This window comes from Epinephelus moara, chromosome 8 (genome assembly GCF_006386435.1).
Source record: "Epinephelus moara isolate mb chromosome 8, YSFRI_EMoa_1.0, whole genome shotgun sequence".
Lineage (NCBI taxonomy): Eukaryota > Metazoa > Chordata > Actinopteri > Perciformes > Serranidae > Epinephelus > Epinephelus moara.
The window spans coordinates 45,023,061-45,023,292 of NC_065513.1; the positions used below are offsets into that span (position 1 = coordinate 45,023,061).

The 232-nt window shown below is 38.8% G+C and overlaps 1 protein-coding gene across 1 annotated transcript in view; it reads right to left on the reverse strand.

Annotated features, from left to right (window-relative positions):
• LOC126394930 (uncharacterized) overlaps positions 1 to 232 on the reverse strand; it is an 11,111-nt gene that overhangs the window by 505 nt on the left and 10,374 nt on the right. The gene's annotated exons all lie outside the window — the stretch shown is intronic.

A 232-nucleotide genomic window follows, 5' to 3' on the forward strand; every position in this document is an offset into this window, starting at 1 on the left:
AAAGAGCAGGGTCAGGGAGGAGACAGTGGACCAGAGGCCAGCAAGGATGATCATGCAGGGTCCTCACAGGAGAGGAGAGATTATAACTGGCTGAGAGAAAATATCTATAGCATAAAAGTGACTTTAAGGTTAATTTCCACAGCTATGTCACCACTACTATTCTTAATTCTATTGATAAATTTTGCTTTGCACATTTATTATCTATATTATTGCAATAGATAGAAGAGGGACA